This window comes from Nomascus leucogenys, chromosome 13 (assembly GCF_006542625.1).
Source record: "Nomascus leucogenys isolate Asia chromosome 13, Asia_NLE_v1, whole genome shotgun sequence".
Taxonomy (NCBI): Eukaryota; Metazoa; Chordata; class Mammalia; order Primates; family Hylobatidae; genus Nomascus; species Nomascus leucogenys.
Window position 1 is genome coordinate 103,052,685 of NC_044393.1, and position 16,854 is coordinate 103,069,538.

At 43.0% G+C, this 16,854-nt stretch overlaps 1 protein-coding gene across 5 annotated transcripts in view; it reads left to right on the plus strand.

Annotated features, from left to right (window-relative positions):
- The window catches only part of DPP6 (dipeptidyl peptidase like 6), a 1,188,326-nt gene that overhangs the window by 1,131,361 nt on the left and 40,111 nt on the right, over positions 1 to 16,854 (plus strand). The gene's annotated exons all lie outside the window — the stretch shown is intronic.

A 16,854-nucleotide genomic window follows, 5' to 3' on the forward strand; every position in this document is an offset into this window, starting at 1 on the left:
GCATACAGACACATTCACATGCATGCACGCACACACACATGGGATGTGTGTTTGGGATGGGCTGGAATTGAGCACCCAGGAGCCACAGTTCACCCCACTGCTGAGCCAGCTCTGGGGGTGGGGGCGGATAGAGTGTGGGTACCAGCATGGAAGTATTTTTCTATCCCTGGGCCAGTGACAGAATTTGTGGCAATTTCTGGTGGGCCAGGCACTCTTCCTTGTTACTTTTTCCTCAGATGGTCTCGGATAGCGTGGCCCTTTATCTCCTGAAAGAATGAGACTTTGTGTTCCGCTTTCAACTTAAATCTGACAAAATCTCTGTATTTCTTTCATTTCCACAGCTGGTATGGAGGGAAAACTAAACCACGTTTACTCTATTAGTATGAGTATCATTGCTCATTTCTTTCCTTTCCCCAGTATTGGTGAGGTTTTCTAGAACAATGATTAGCCAAGACCCAACATCTGTGTTCATTTCTTTTTTCTCACTTCCTTTTCTATCATTTCCATTTCAAAGCAAAGAAAATAAGACTCTTATATTCACATTCCCCCAAGAGATCTTACATTTTTAAAAAATTGTTCATTTAGTTTAAAAACTGAGTAGGCAGGGTCTCCACTTGCAGGGCACTCCGGGGACCCAGCAGCCACGTTAGGGTGCTTCTCGGGTCCTGAGGTTTGGTTGATGGCACTCCATGTTCACGAGGACTGGAATACAAGGAGAAGACAGCAAGCATGATGAGAGCAGTAAACCAATTCTTAAATAATTCATGGAACTAAGAGCTTCCAGCTAGAGGATGTCAGGAATGTTTTTAGATTCACAGAATGTTAGAGCAGAAAGAAGTTCCAAGATCCGCTAATCCAAATGTTTTCATACTTGTTTTAAGCCACAGAGCCCCTTCTTCAGAAGGAAACTTACTGGGAAGCCCAATATGGAAATAGCGGCTTCTCAAGAGACTCCTGGGACTCGCTTTGAAGATCTCTGATCCAGTTCCATTGCCGCATCTTGCAGATTAAAGAAATGTGGGGGCAAAAAGGTTAAGTAATAAGAAAAGTCTGCTTGCAGGAAATAAAAACGAACTGCACCAAGAGCCACCGTGGAACAGCACAGAACGTGTACGTGGCTTATGTAAGTAGGTATTTGCAGGGGCTTCTGTGCAAGATCCCCAGGACCGCAGCGGGATGCCTTCGGGAGCAGAGATGGGATGGAAAAGCTGGGCAGACTCTGGAAGGCAGCCAGGGTGCTGGCCCCTAAGGACGCTCGTGCAAGACCGGATAACGGGAGGCTTTGTGTGTGCACCTGGAGAACAGAGGTGCCTCCTTATAAGTGACCTCCCTGGACTTTAAACATCTCACAAAATGTGGAGCCAGTTCTCAGGACAACAGCGCATCCGGCTGGCCAGTGGGTCCCTCGAGGAAAAGAGGATGGAAGACTGGTGCGCAGGAATGCCAGTGGCTCATACCTAAGAACGAGTGTTAAGAACGGACCAGTTTTCATTGTGAACAGGGTTTCGGTGAAAATACTCCTGTTGTTGGGGCTTCTTATCTGTCTTTCTTGAAGGGTCTTCTCCTAACCCTCACCAACCAACCACCTCACCATATGCCCATTCGTCCACAGAGCCCCAGGCAACAGAGTGAATGGATGTTAATAGCTCCTTGATGAAATAGTAATAAGAACAAGAAATACAGATAAGAATGCAAATAATAACAATACTAGGGCTGGGCGCGGTGGCTCACGCTTGTAATCCCAGCACTTCGGGAGGCCGAGGCGGGCGGATCACGAGGTCAGGAGATCGAGACCACGGTGAAACCCCGTCTCTACTAAAAATACAAAAAAAATTAGCTGGACGTGGTGGTTGGCGCCTGTAGTCCCAGCTACTCGGAGAGGCTGAGGCAGGAGAATGGCGTGAACCCGGGAGGCGGAGCTTGCAGTGAGCCGAGATTGCGCCACTGCACTCCAGCCTGGGTGACAGAGCAAGACTCCGTCTCAAAAAAAAAAAAAACAATACTAGACGCACCTACTGAAGGGTTAGGAGGGCAGGGCACATTCTAAGCATTTGATGTGGGTTACTCTGTGATGCTCAGAACAGCTCTTTAAGATGGTGGTGGTATCATTCCCATTTCACATATGAAGAAACCACAGACCAGCTGATTCAAGTAACTTGCCCAAGTCGACTGAGCCAGCGAGTGGTGCAGCCAACAACACTGAACACTCAGGTTTACTTTTACTTTATGATAAAGACATAGACTCACACAGGGAGCAAACGGAGCCCAGTTGGGGACTGAGTCTGTGGCCAAAGCGCCTGGCTTTCAGTGCTGGCATTACCGCGTACCGTTCCGCGCCTCAGTTTATTCCTCTGTGAAATGGGGATGTAGCGCCTCTTCCCTGGGGCTACGTTAAGGAATGAATGAGTTTGTGCATGTGACGCACTGGGACACCGTGGACACGATGAGCAGGGCGGGATTGTTAACTGTTGTTGTTGTTGCCATTGCTGTTATTACGGTGGTGCCCACAGAGGAGGGGGGAGGCAGAGAGGCATCACAGAGAAGATGCTGGGGCTGAATCTTGTACACTATGTAGAGGTTTAGCAGGAAGACTGGGAGGGAAGAGCGGGTGCTCAGGCAAAGGACAGCACAGCCCCCAGGCGGGAACGAGGTGTCCAGAATGCAGGGCCACGGTGTGTGATAGGTCAGGTCTACAGAGGTCTTGTATTTCACGTCAAGGGTTTAAACCTAAGCCTCTGGACAGTGGAAATAACTGGAGGTCCCAGTCAGAGGGGTGCCGCGTCAGAACTGTGTGTAAACCCTCGGGCAGGAGAGTGGGGGACAGCGCTGAGGACATTAGCACGGAGATGGGAGGCATTTAGCAGGCACAGTGAGAGGAACTAATGAGGAATCAAGAGTGGAGGTTAAGAGAGGCCAGAGCATGGAACGACTTCCATTCAAAAAACGGGGTTTCCTTGCGCTACATCCTCGAGTCCAAAAAGAAAAGCAGGTGATTTTGTATCGCAGGTAGCGCCCACCAAGTGTCTGGAGCTTTATGGGTCAGCCCACCTGGTCATCCCCATTGCTTGCAGGTAGTGACATCTCCCACCTTACAGACAGCTGAGAACGAAAGTCCCTACCCTCAGGACACACACCCAGCAGGTGGCCAAGGCGAGATGCCACCCACATTCCTCCACTCTGCTGTCACTCAGTGGACCAACTATCCAGGGCTAAAGAGGAGGATGGGCAGCAACCTCAGCCTCCGTGCAGACTGAGGAATCCACAGGAAGCGGAAGCCTTTCCAGTCTCCTCCTCACTACAGTGACCTGTCCTGTGTCCAGGTCTGATCAGATGTGAAAGCAAAGATGGACTCCCATGTACTCCATGCTCACTGTGTTGATGAAAAGGAGCCTGAGTTTCTCAACACACCATAATTTGCACATGCAAGCACTGTCTCGGGAAGCTGAGCATTTATTCCCATGATGAGGATGTGCTCAGAAGTTTTTAGATTTCCTCTTGTAAAACTGTTTTTACGTTCCAGACTCATACGGAATATACAACTTTTTACTTCTTAGTGTGCTTAACTGTTGGCAGTGTTACCTAAACATGAATTTTATCACACCTTCATTACAAAACTTCGTTTCAATGATCTTGTGCACTTTTTCAAAAGCAAAGCTAACCTCTAACACAGGTAGCTGGCGATTTAGAGGCTATTCGAGAGAATTCGCCACCAACTCTGAACTGACTCCACCAAGTGTGCAACTTCCCAGGGAATGTGCACCACCCATGAATTATCCACCCATTCATCCTATCGGCGACTATCAATTGGTGACTTGCTGTTAACAAGCCAATGTACGTTTTCCTAGGTGGGATGCAAAGTTGTACAAAATAGGTTCCTAGGTTCCAAGTACAGTTGAAGAGATAAGACATAACTAGATCACTGGAAATCAAGTTAGAACTTAATTGCTTGGATCGAAAGTCATTGCAGAACTTTGAGTTACAACATGGCAGACTGTGCTCAGTGCTATGACAATCTGAGGGCCAGGGTCATACCAGGAGCTGCGAGAAATATGCTGAGAAGGCCGGGAAGTGGGGCCAGACACTCCATCCACAGTCTAGCTGCACCTCAGTCGGAGCGAATGAAACAACCAGTGAGTGCTGCACCTTTCCCCTGCGGGCTTTGCCCCTCTGCAGGCTTTGCCCCTCTGCAGGCTTTGCCCCTCTGCAGGCTTTTGCCCCCCTGTAGCCTTTGCCCCCCTGCAGGCTTGCCTCAGCTCACAAAACTGAAATACTAAGTTCCTTCGTTCATACTTGGAATTCTGTGAATCATGTAAAACACCTGAAAACGTCACTCTAAGGGGCATAAAAGTGATGCTGTGAGTTCAATGCAGATAATTCCTAACACCTAAGGCTTTTACGAATCAACTACTCAAAGGTATGAGCTGAATTTGGGGAGCGTACAGAGGACCCTCTCTTTTCTTCTTTTTTTTTTATGATTGGGAAGGTTTCCCTTATTCAAAACGCCTGTCACGAGCCCTGAGTATCACTGGTAATTTCTAGAGCAAGAGGTTCCCTGTGACTATAAAAAGTCAACGTGCCATTGCCTCCCCATCATTTGTGAGCACGTAAAACAACCCATCCATTTCCACGGCCCTCCTCGAGCCACGCTCCTCGGACTGCTGCATGGGAAATGGGATCACTTTCAAGTTCCCTGGACACATAAAATTGGATTGAAGCAAAACTAAATGCTGTGGGGCACGGAGTGGAGGGGGTGGGGGCAGCCTCAATCCCAGGTTTGATGTCAGCGATAACAAGGTTTCCAAATCAAACGGCAACAAAACCTGTCGGCAGTGTTGACTAGGAATGCTGTCCTCGGAACAAATATTTTAATTATCCGCAGTAGTTCTGGTAGCTTGGCTAGCTCCCTGTTTATTAGTATGATAATATCACCTCAATGTATAAACTTTATGCATCAGGCATGCATAATGCATGAACGGGCAAATAAAGAGATCTGGAGCCTGTTCGCAGCGGGCCATGCCAATTATCTCGCTCGGCCAGAGCCTGCCTCTGCTCGCAGCTGTTCTTTGAAACCATTCATCAACGCTTAAGAGATATCGGTGGTGCCGGCCAGGCTGTTTGAATCTCCATTGTTTACATACTAGGAGTTTAGCTGCTGGTTGGAAATTATCTGTCACATAAACATCCTCTGAGGATACAGATGAGAGGAAGGGAGACAAGCGCTGTCTCTATGAATTTTTTTTATTTATTCTGATGACTATTTTCTTTTATGGTTTTGTGTCCTTTTTAATTACTTCATTTTCATCTGGAATTGTCATATTTCTCCCTCCAGTTGAGCAGGTGAAAATTAATGCTCTAAAATGACTGAGGCTGCAAACCAGAGACACAGAAATAAATATTTTCTGTTCACAAGTCTGTTGTGTAATTCAAAGCTTTTCTTTTGGTAATCTGATTTTTTTTTGTCCCTCTGGTCACAGGATCTTTACAGGGCAAAAATGACCTTATATGTGACTTGTGAATTCACTTGCTTCTATTTGTTTATTTTCCCTTCCAGGAACAATATAAATTTTGGAAGTCAGATATTGAACTTGAGCTAAAATAGTATGTGTCACCAACCAAAGTTTTTAAAGGGCCAAATGTTGTTTTTATTGCGGTTATCTCTTCATAAGCAAAGGCTGAGCAGATACCATCAGTTTTCTGCTGTCAGCAGGCGTGCCATTGTACATTTCAGTTTGAACGTCAGGGCTGTTATTGCATGCTCCAAGGCTGCACCAGCCACAAGGCAGGCTTATTTATCAAGGACTTAGGAAATATGAGGACTAGGCAGAGAGAATCCTAGTGAACACGTTTTTGCTGATGCATATGTTCACATGAATTTGGGAGCATGCACATAAGAGTGTGTCGTTAGACAAATGCATAGAGAATAGAGATCTAATATTTGACCCGACCCAGGAAGGAACTCACAATGAAATACGATTGTATGCTTTCATTTAAAAGCATATCCTAAATACAGAAATTAGCCAGGCTTGGTGCCGCATGCCTGGAGTCCCAGCTACTTGGAAGGTTGAGGTGGGAGGATCACTTGAGCCTGGGAGGTAGAGGTTGCAGTGAGCCCAGGTAGTGCCACTGTACTCCAGCCTGGGCAACAGAGCGAGACCTTGTCTTAAATAAATAAATATATATATAAATAACAGCATATCCTGTGTTCTAAGACTAGATAGAAACATAAAGATACCAGAGATATTGGCTGAGAAAAAAACAGAAAAGCAATCGCGTGTTCTCAGCCTCTTTTCTTTCTTCTTTCCTTTCCCTCAGACTTAGAACAGAACCTCTTTGTCAGTACAGGTGGACACCATCTCCTTCCATCCTTTCCCCTGACCGTGGCAAATGTTGACATTGCAAAGGCAGATTCTGACCACGGAATTCTCATCTCTGAAGGAGGGTATCCCCATCACAGAGAGTTGTGACGAGGTTGAGAGACTGTCTCTAAGAGCCGAGTGCAGTATCAGGCAAATAGTAGGATAAAAATGTTGCCTGCTGTTGTTTTTGCTGAAGCTGCTGTTGCTCTTACTAAAAGTAGACCTTAGCAAGCCTGTATCCTGCAGTTGAGATCCAGATAAGGAAAGCCGCTTACCTGGAATCACAAAATAGCTGGTCTCCTGACCCCTTCTTTACTTACAGAAGTCCTCACACAGACCTCTGAACCATGGACCGTATCTGGTGGTTGTACTGGCCACATGGCATCAAAGCGTATTTTCATGCAAGTCTGTCTTCCGTGCTGGACTCTGAGCTCCCTAAGAGTAAATGCTTTGTCTATTTCTGTCTGTTTCCCCAGCACCTAGCACCGTGCCTTGCACGTGGTGGCATCTCAATACCTATTTGTTGAATTACATGCAAAGTAAAAAAGAAACTATGAATATGAATTGTCAGAAGAATAGCAGCTAAGTGGAGTCCTAAGATTTAGCCACAAAAATCTGTGCCCAGGCAATACAGGTGGATTGTCTTACAGGCATCAGAGACAAAAGGGCAAAAGCTTCCTATTGTATGAAACAAATCATTTAATAAGTTTTACTGACCAGACTTGCATATGATCATTTGGAAGAAGAGGAAAACAAGTAAAAAACCAATGTGGTAAAAGCCCTTCATAAGTCTCCTTGGTAAAAGTATTCTCTGTTGTTTCAGATAGGTTTTAAAGTGTTCCTCTTGAATGGTACCAGTTTCCCAAAAATTCTTTGTATGTTCTTCGTGTGTTCGGCATGTCCCCTCTTCTCTAGAAATCTTAGGTAAAATGCTAACGTGGGTCTAGTCCGGCCAAAGTCGCACAAATTTTAAGTATCTGATTCCTAATTAGGATTCTGCTTCTGTTTCCTTATTAGGAGAAAATGTGTTTTGATTTAGATGTTTTCCTGAATTCTTTGCCAGTTTTCAGGGGCCATCACAGAAACCTTGAGGCCTGTGATGGTCCTACAGTTCACATAGACAGCAGAGGGTGTGCATCCCCTGGGCCAGAGAAGCCAAATGTGAAGGCGGCCTGCGGAGCTGACCTCAGACCACCAGAGGGTCTGATCTCAGGGCAGAGACTCAGTTAGACTGCCCGGGATTAGGACTCAACACATACAAAATTATACAGAGAAGCCGTTTTTCAACTTTTGTTTGGTGGCCTCCTTAAACGTAATTTTATTCACGTTCTTTGTATTCCACTAGTGTAAAGAAGTATTCTATAATAAAATATCAGTGAAGATGGCCTGGTTGTCATATGGCTTCACAAACAGAAGATAATTCCGATCTTAGACATGGAGACTGCTACCCTTGGCACTTAGTGAAAAGGGCAGGGGATTCCCTATGTACGAACAGAGAGACCGCAGCCTGAATTAGAAGAAGCAGGACTCCAGAATGGCCTTGAGAGACCTTTCCTTAGCCTAATTTAAATGTGCTACCTTGATATGTCATAGCCAATTATATGCTTGGGAGGTCATTCATTCATTAACCATTAATCTGTTCGTCAAACATTTTTATACAACGCTGAGTCCAAGGTTCAGAACAGGTAGAGGGGATGAGACACGGCTTCATGGCCCAAGGATTTCAGAATGTATTTGTCTTTCTGTCTGTGTGAGATGGGGTTGGAACATGGTCAGAGCAGCTATGGCTTTAAACTTGCAAGTCAGTGTGACAGTTGCTATTATTGGTACTTATGGCACTTTCTTCTGTCACAAACCAGAAAGCACAAGGGAGAAATACCTGCAGCAACGTGGTGAGAAACAATTAGCTTTGGCCGGGCGCGGTGGCTCACGCCTGTAATCCCAGCACTTTGGGAGGCCGAGGCGGGCGGATCACGAGGTCAGGAGATCGAGACCACGGTGAAACCCCGTCTCTACTAAAAACACAAAAAATTAGCCAGACGTGGTGGCGCCTGTAGTCCCAGCTACTCGAAGAGGCTGAGGCAGGAGAATGGCGTGAACCCGGGAGGCGGAGCTTGCAGTGAGCCGAGATCGCGCCACTGCACTCCAGCCCGGGCAGCAGAGCGAGACTCCGTCTCAAAAAAAAAAAAAAAAAAGAAACAATTAGCTTCTAAATAATGTAAAAAACAGCAATGCCATTAAAGTGGACGAAGGATGAGAGAGGGCAGTTTGTAGTCAGAAAACACATGAGAAATGCAAATGTCAAAGGGGGAGGGGGGAGGGAGAGCATTAGGAGAGATCTCTAATGTAAGTGACGAGTCGATGGGTGCAGCACACCAGCATGGCACATGTATACATATGTAACAAACCTGCACGTTGTGCACATGTACCCTAGAACTTAAAGTATAATAATAAAAAAAAGATGTCCAGCTTTACTCAAAATTTCTAAACATTCAAACATTTACCCATTAGAGTGGTTTTAAAAACTTTTTAAAGATATAACCTAGATCTCCATACACTATCAGTTGAAGAGCAACTAGACAATATTTACTAAAATGTGAACTGTTTTGACTTTCCACGTAGACTGTATTATCATTCCCCGTGTTTCACAGCCCCTCCCTGTAAAAAGATCATCCTCCACCCCATGGCCACGTGGCCTGCAGGGCCTCCGTGGAGATACAGACTCATCCCTGCTCTGTTGGGACCAATGGGATGCGTCTCGGCCAACAGCATGAGAGTGGACATGAACTGCACCACGTCCAGGACATTTTTTAGTTATGCAAAATATTTTTGGTAATATTTATTTTTAATTTATTTTTTATTGAGGTAAAATATACATATATAATGTATATATAAATCTATATAAATAAATTATATATATATGTGTGGGTATATATATATATATATATATATATAAAATTTACCAGCTTTACCATTGGAGTGGTAACAAATACATTTATATTCTTTTCTCCCCCTTCATCGTGCATTTCTGCAAGCCCCACTTGCTCATTTCCTTTTGTCATGAGCTCAGCCTGTTCCAGATGAAGGCTGATCTTTCAGCCAGGATTCTAGAAAGAAGACGCGTCCTGGAGGAGAGCCCAGCAGAGCACAGCCGGGCTGCTGCAGACCTGGTTACCAGGACGCAACATTAGCGGAAAGTCAGCTTCCTTGTTTCACACCATTGAGAGTCAGGAGTTGTGTGTTTGAAACCACAAGATTATTTCATGAACGCTGACTATAAAACCTTTTTAAAACAGCAACTGCAATGCTACCAACTAGCTTAATGACAGATGCAGTCTTATCCGTGTTTAAAGATATATGTAAGAGGTTTTTCTGCAACGCTGTTTTAAGATAGCAGAAAATGAAAGGAAATAACCTAAATATCCATCAGTAGACAATGGACTCAATAAACTATTATATTTCCATATGATGGGATACTATGCATCTCTTCAAAAATGAAGTTTTACAACTTTTAAAAATTATTTACATAATTGTATATTATAGTATTTACCCTTCTGCTACTTGATGTTTTTGCTTAACCTTATACTCTTCATGTTGGCCCATGTTGATAAGTGTAGATCTACTAATTCATTTTGCATGCTCTATAATATTCTGTCATGTGAATAACTGCATTTTATTCATTTAATCTCCTGCTAATGCGTAGCTGAGTCATTTCCCATTTGTGACCTGTACATAGTTGCTGTTAGGAACAATCTTCTGCCTGCCTTCTTGTGCACAGATGCAGAGGATGCTCTGAGATGTGTTCCCAGGAGTGGAGCCCACAGGTCATACCCATGAGCATCTTCAGATGTCACAGATATCGCTAAGCTGTTCTCCAGAGTTGCTGTGCCCACTCACACCCCCACACATGGCTTCACCCTCTTGTAGTGGCCAGACTAGATGTCAAAACCGTACAAAATATATTACATTGAAACACGTCATATCATACTATATATGGCATGTATATTATTATGAATACATAGCCATGTGGTAGAAATCTCTTTTAAATATGCAGAGAAATGATCAACATTAACTTCAAAATTATGGTCACTTCTGGGATGAGAGAGGACTGGGATTAGGGAAGGAATGCAAATGACATCATAGCTATTCGTTATGTCTTGGGTTTTTTGTACTCAACACTACTTATTTATTATTGTTTTCCCCATATTCTTTTATTCTGTTTGGATTGGGGCTCTTTCATTTTTATTCATCATTAATAATTGCGTATATTTATTGAGCAGAATGTGATGTTATATATACATTGTGGAATGATCAAATCAGACTAATTAACATATCTGTCACTTCACGCATTTATCATTCTTTGTGGTGAAAACATTTAAAACTCCACTCTTTTAGCAATTTTGAAATATACAATGCATTATTATTACCTGGAGTCACCATGCTGTACAATAGACACCAAAATGTATTCCTCCCGTCTAACTGAAACTGTGTACCCTTCGACCGACAACTCCCTTTTCCCCACCTGCCGCCCCCTCACTTCAGCCTCTGGTAACCATCTTTCTACTCTTCGCTTCTAGGAAATCAAAATTTTTAGATTCCACATATGAGTAAGATCATGTGACATTTCTCTTTCTGTGCCTGGCTTATTTCACTTAGCGTTACGTCTTCTGGATTCATCCGTGTTGCCACAAATGACACAAGTCCTTTCGTCTCTAAGACTGAGTAGTTCTCCATTGTGTATATGTACCTATGTTTTAATCCATTCATCTGTTGCCGGGCACGTAGGCTGTCTCCATGTCTGGGCTGTTATGAATAGTGCTGCAGTAAACATGGAAGTACAGACAGCTCTTCAACATCCTGATTTCAATTCCTTTGGATCTTTACACAGCAGTGAGATTGCTAAATCATAGGGAAATTCTATTTTTACTTTTTGAGGAACCACCATAGTTTTACGAAATAGTTTTACTAATTTACTTTCCTCCCATAGCATATAAAGGTTTCCTTTTCTCCACATCCTTGCCGACACTTGTTAGCTTTTTTCTTTATAATAGCCATTCTCACAGGTGTGAGATGATATCTTATTGGGGTTTTAATTTGCATTTCCCCAATGATTAGTGATGTTGAGCATTTTTCATGTATCTACTGTCTATTTGCATGTCTTCTTTGACAAATTCAGGTCCTTTGCCCATTTTTAATAGGGTTATTTGTTTTCTTGCTATTGAGTAGTTTGAATTCCTTACATATTTTGGTTATTAGCCCCTTATGTGATATATGATTTGCCAGTATTTTCAACACAATTCATGAAATGTCTTTTCACTCTATTAATTGCTTTCTTTGCTATGCAGTTTAGGATGATGCAATCCCATTTGCCTAGCTTTGCTTTCGTTGCCTGTGCTTTTGGGGTCCAAGCCAAGAATCATTGCCCAGACCAATGTCATGGAGCTTTTTCACTAAGTTTTCTTCCAGTAGTTTTACAATTTCAGGTCTTACATTGAAGTCTTTAATCCATTTTGAGTCGATTATTATATAAGGAGTGAGATAAGAGTCCAGTTTCCTCCTTCTGCATGTGAATAGCCAGCTTTTCCAACACCACTTATTGAAGAGACTGTCCTTTCCCCAGTGTGTGTTCTTGGCATCTTTGTGAAAAATAACCATAGATGAATTCGTTTATTTCTGGGCTCTCCATCCTATTCCATTGGTTGATGTGTCTGTTTTTATGTTAGTACTATGCTGTTTTGATTTCTACATCTTTGTAATATGTTTTGAAATCAGGTCATGTGGTGCCTCCTGTTTTATTCTTTTTGATCAAGATTGCTTTGGCTATTTGGGGTCTTTGTGGTTCCATATGAATTTTAGGACTTTTCTGTAAAAAAATCAATTTCCTTCTGTTTCTATGAAGAATGACTTTGAAATTTGGATAGAGATTGCATTGAATCTACAAACTGCTTTCGGTAATATGGACATTTTAACAATATTAATTCTTCCAATCCATGAACAAGGGATATCTTTCCATTTATTTGTGTCGTCTTCAATTTTCTTTCATAAATTTTTATAGCATTCAGTATACATATTTTTTACCTCCTTGAATTTACTCCTAAGTATCTTTTTTTTTGATGCCATTGTAAATGGGACTGTTTTCTTAATTTACTTGTAGGTAGTTCGTTGTTAGTATATAGAGACACTGCTGATTTTCGTGTTGCATTGTGTAACCTGCAGATTTACTGAATTTGTTTATCAATTCTAACATTCCTTTGGTGCAATCTTTATGGTTCTCTTTATAGAAGATCATCAGCAAACAGAAAAATTCACTTCTTCCTTTACTATTTAGATGACTTTTATCTCATTTTCTTGCCTAATTGCTCTTGCTAAGACTCCCAGGACTATGTTGAATCAAAGTGGTGAGAGTGGGCATCCTTGTCTTGCTCTGACCTTAGAGGAAAAGCTTTCAGCTTCACCATGGATTTTGATGTTAACTATGGGTTTGGCACAGATGGCCTTTATTGTGTTGAGGAACATTCCTTCTATACCTACTTGTTGACAGCTTTTATCATGAAAGGATGTTGAAGCATTTGTCAAATGATTTTTCTGCATCTATTGCAAGGATTGCATGGCCTTCATTTTGTTAATATGGTGAATCACATTTACTGATTTGTGTATATTGAACCATCCTTGCATCCCACAGCTGAATCCCACTGGATTATGATGAATGATCCTTTTTTAAAAAATTGTTTATTTCTATAGTTTTGGAGGAATTGGTGATATTTGGTTATATGAGTAAGCTATTTAGTGGTGATTTGTGAGATTTTGGTGTACCCATCACCCAAGCAGTATACGCTGAACCCAATTTGTAGTCTTTTATCCCTCACCACCCTCCTACCCTTTCCTCCAAGTCCCCAAAGTCCATTGTATCATTTTTATGCCTTTGTATCCTCATACTTAGCTCCCACTTATAAGTGAGAACATACCATGTTTGCTTTTCCAATTAGTGATCCTTTTAATGTACCATTGAATATGATTTGCCAGTATTTTGTTGAGGATTTTTGCATCTATGTTCATCGGGGATATTAGACAGTAGGTGGGGTTTTTTTGGGGGGAGTGGGGGAGTTTGGTAGTCTCTTTGTCTGGCTTTGGTATCAGGGTAATGCTGGCCTCATAAAATGAGTTTGGAAGTACTCCCTCCTGTTCCATTTTTTGGAAGAGTTTGAGAAGGACTGGTATTAGTTCTTCTCTAAATGTTGGTAGGATTCAGCAGTGAAGCCATCAGGTCCTGGGCTTTTCTTTGATAGGAGACTTTTTATTATTGATTCAATCTTCTTACTCATTATTGATCTCTTCAATTTCTTCATGATTCAGTCTTGGTAGATTATATGTTTTTAGGAATTTATCCATTTCTTCTTGGTTTTCCAATGTGTTGCCATGTAATTGTTCATAGTAGTCTCTTAAGATCCTTTGTACTTCTGTGTTATCAGCTGTAACATCTCCTCTTTCATTTCTGATTTTATTTGCATCTTCTTTCTTTTTTTCTTAGTCTGGCTAAATTTTTGTCAGTTTTGTTTAGCCTTTCAAAAAACAAACTTTAGAAAAACTAACTTAAAATAGAGCAATACAGTGTAATGTTAAGATTTTGTAAAGCTTGCAGATATACATGCAACCATTTTCATATTATTTTTGTCTATGTTTAAAATATGTGCTTATGTATAAATATGACCATGTATGTGCAGACAAACATTTAAGAACATTTTAGCAACATTTAGGTTACTTCTGGGAAGTGGGGATAAAACAGATCACTGTTACTTTATTCCTTTCTTTAGTGTTTGAGGTTTTTTAGAAACATACATTAAGTTTATGAATTAAAAGATTAAAAGCGACTAATTTAGGCTCAGTAGCTTTTTTATTGTATGGATGAGACAAAAGACTTAAAACTATCTACACCTGTGGTTTTTTTCCTCTGTAAAATATGGTTAGAAATATCTACTTTGCAGAGCTGCTGTGAGGATTTGATTAGAAATTATTCATAAAAATATCTAACAGCATGCCTTTTACGTAGTAAGCACTAAATAAATAATAATTGTTTACATTATTAATAAGAACATAAGAGATATCTGTTTTCAAATTTACTCACCCTGAAATGTGCAGAGAAAATAGATATAGGTTCTTTATTTTTCAATAACTGATTCTTTCTTCCACTTGAGCTCCCCATGTGGGGGAAATAGATCTTAGAGCCAAGAAACTTAGTTTGACTCAATAATTTAAACTGGCATTTGAATCTCTTTTGGTAAGTGCTGCCTCTTTGGGTATAAATATGTGGACTTTCAGATCACTGTTCCTTCACTGGGTAGGGGGTGCCATATTTAGCAAATAAAAATCTAAGATACTCAGTTACATTTGACTTTTAGGTAAACCACAGATAATTTTTTTCTGTAGTATGTCTCAAATACTGCATGGGACACACTTACAATAAAAAAATACTTATTCTTTATCTGAGCACCACATAGAACCAGGCATCCTGCATATCATCTGGCAGCCCCATCTGTGGGTGAACAGAGAGGGGCACCACGTTGGGGAAAAGGGCCCTGGACTCCTGGACTTTGTGCATGGGGTAGAGTCTGGATCCAGTCATTGGGCAGCAGATAGGCCTCCGCTCTGATGTCCAAGGCCAGCATGACCCACAGTCTGTGTGTCTCAGCTCAGCTGAACCTGTGGATGGGCACTGGCCAGACCTTCCACCTTACCTCTCAAGGGTAGAGGACTCCTTGCATTTCTGCTACATGCTCTTTGGGCCCCGGACTAGGGTGTCCACTCTGGGGCCTCTGCAGTGAGGCCCTGAAGCCTCAGCATGGTGGGATCCGTAGCAGATTCCCTGGCTTTCAGCCAGTTGTCAGATGGCCCCTCAGAAGTGTGTGGGGAGTTTTGATGATGACCGCAGGAATACTGAACTCCAGCCATCCCTCTGCCCAAGATAGTGTGCATCCTTCAGCTTTGCTGTGGCCACCCCTTGTGAGTCCATGGCATCCTGGGTCCGTAGCCTGAAGCAGAGCACAAGCAGCAGCCCTGGCCACAGTGTTCCCACAGTGCATCTGCCTCCCTTGGACCACCCACTTCCCATTTCCTCTTTCTCCCTGCATCTTCCCACAATCCACCTGAGCCAAAGGAACAGGCTCTCCTGCCTCTCCTGCCTCTCCTGCCTCTCCTCCCTCCCTCTCCTCCCTCTCCTCCCTCTCCTCCCTCTCCTCCCTCTCCTCCCTCCCCCCCCCCCCCCCCCCCCCCCCCCCCCCCCCCCCTCCTCCCTCTCCTCCCTCTCCTCCCTCTCCTCCCTCTCCTGTCTCTCCTCCCTCTCCTCCTCTCCTCCCTCTCCTCCCCTCTCCTCCCTCTCCTCCCTCTCCTCCTCTCCTGTCTCTCCTGCCTCTCCCTGCCTCTCCTCCCTCTCCTCCCTCTCCTCCCTCTCCTCCCTCTCCTGTCTCTCCTGTCTCTCCTGCCTCTCCTGCATGCTCTGTGCTTTCTCATTCAGCAATCACTCCACAAAACATGCAATCGAGCACCAACTCTATTCAAAACACCCTTCTTGATGCAGAAAATAACAGCAGTGAATCTGACACATTCTTGACTGTCTCAGAGCTTACATCCTAGTGCAGTAGATGAGGAGAAGGATAGCAAGCAAGTATGCTGATCATTACATATTATAAGGTCCCAATAGCATCGTGTGTGGTAATGAGTTCTACAAAGATCAGGAAAGCCATGAGGATGGAGGCTGACCACATGGTCATGGAGGGGAGTTCCTTTAGATGGGATATCTGGAGATGGCATTTGAGTAGAGATTTAAATGAAGAGAAAGACAGGCCATGGCAGTGTCTAGGGACAGAGCATTTCAGGCAGTGAGAACAAGTGGCTCAGCGGGAACAAGCCTGACATGCCTCCAGCCCTGCAGGAAGGCCAGCTAGCTGGAGCAGGTGAGTGCAGAGGACAGTGGCTGAAGTAAGGTTGGAAGAGTCACCAGGCCTGCCTCTTAATGTTTTCAAAAAGATACAGAAAATAATTCAGGGAGACTTTTTTTTTCTTTCTGGACCCTCCTTTTGCTAAGAATCGAGAAGTCACCTGCAGAGAAAACAGATGAGGGGCCACTTGGTCCTGAGTTGGACCTTCCTTCTCACTTCTCAGGGCTGCAACATTCCTGCAGCTGGGAAGCTGCCAGCTAGTGATTCATGGAAAAACTGAAATATAGTTTGACATTTTCAAAATATTCCTGTTACATGAATAAGTTTTTACAAGGTGTTATGAGAGACCCATTGGATGGAGTGACATCCGTCCTGGAGGAGCCAGCAGACTTAGCACTGAGGCTTGAGTAATTTATAAGAACCCATAAAGCCATCCTGGAATGTGTGTCTGTGTGGTAAAGATGAGGTTATGAGGATATAAACCAAATGTAATGCTTCACAGAATGATCTTTTATGGCATTACAATAATCTGAAAATATGGACTTGGAGTTGGGTGTGTTGTAATT